Source organism: Bison bison, unplaced genomic scaffold (assembly GCF_000754665.1).
Source record: "Bison bison bison isolate TAMUID 2011002044 unplaced genomic scaffold, Bison_UMD1.0 scf7180017864037, whole genome shotgun sequence".
Lineage (NCBI taxonomy): Eukaryota > Metazoa > Chordata > Mammalia > Artiodactyla > Bovidae > Bison > Bison bison.
The window spans coordinates 10,011,527-10,013,048 of record NW_011494609.1 but is presented as its reverse complement, the minus strand read 5'-3'; positions in this window follow the sequence as shown (position 1 = coordinate 10,013,048).

Sequence of the window (1,522 nt, the reverse complement as noted above, 5' to 3'; positions counted from 1 at the left end):
TCTTTAGATGCTGTCTTGTTCACAGAGTTTGTTCATGAGATTACTGAAGGGGAAGCTAGGGATAGAGATATGGTCATCTGTTAATTACTTATTCTTCATTTCTACTTCCTCGATCTATGGAAAGAACCAATAAGTTAGGCAAAGTATTGTGTGAGCAAAAGATTGATTGGTGATGCTCTGGTGGGGTTTCTGAGATTTTAAATGAGTTGTCCTGTAACTGCTCCTGGTGCTTGGGCTAGAAACGAGTGGAGCATGGGGGTGACTGGTGTAAGTTTAATGTCAAGACAAAGGGGCCTCCAGCAGATAGCTCTTTCCTGCCAAAAGCTGCTTACACTGGGATCAGTCCCATTTTTCTCAGACTGGTGGTTCAATCACCACTCAGTCTTCTGGGACACTCCTCTTCCAGTCAGACACACAGTTTAAACAATTTCCTCTTTATCATTGAAATTTCCAAGTGTTCTTTTCAATAACTGCACTCAGAATTTGGTGAGGATATTTGACCTGATGTCCTTAGCTTAAGAAACACTTGTTTTTTTTTTAGTCTTTGCTTCTCCTCCGTCATTTTGGTTCTCACTTCCTGGAAATTATGTTGTTGCTCCTTGTTCATTTGCTCAGTCGTGTCCAACTCTTTGTGACCACATGGGCGCCAGGCTTCTCTGTCCTTCACTATCCCCCAGACTTTGCTCAAACTTATGTCCATTGAACTGATGATGCCTTTCAACCATCTCATCCTCTGTCACCCCCTTCTCCTCCTGCCCTCAATCTGTCCCAGCATCAGAGACTTTCCCTTCAGGACTCTCCTCACCAGGTGGCCAAATTATTGGAACTTCAGCTTCAGCATCAGTCTTTCCAATGAATATTTAGGGTTGATTTGCTTTAGGATTGAATGGTTTGATCTCCTTGCAGTCCAAGGGACTCTCAAGAGTCTTCTAGCACCACAGTTCAAAAGCATCAATTCTTTAGTGCTCAACTCGTGTTCTTGTTGTTGGTTTAATCCCTTAGTTGTGTCCGACACTTTGCAACCCCATGGACTCTAGCCCTCCAGGCTCCTCTGTCCATGGAATTTCCCAGGCAAGAATACTAGAATGGTTTGCCAGTGCCTTCTCCAGGGAATCTTCCTGACCCAGGGACCGAATCCAGGTCTCTTGCATTGCAGGTAGATTCTTTACCAACTGAGCCACCAGGGAAACTCAACTTGTGACATGAATGTAAAGGTCCCCTAGACTCCCTTCCCCATAATCTATCCTTTCATGGTCCCCATCTCTTTATCTCTTTGCTCTGAGGCTGCAAATATTCCTTGACCTGCATTGAGCTTCTCATTTACACCTCAGATTTCAGCTCTGTTCCTTCTGCCATTTGCTGTCTCTGTGAGTTCTTCTTTTATTCTCCAAGAATTCTTTTTTGAGCTCCACTTGCTTTTTTTTTTTTTTAAGGAACTTCCATATGCTCCCCCATAATGGCTGTGTCAATTTTCATTCCCACCAACAGTGTAGGAGGGTTCCCTTTTCTCTACACCCTGTCC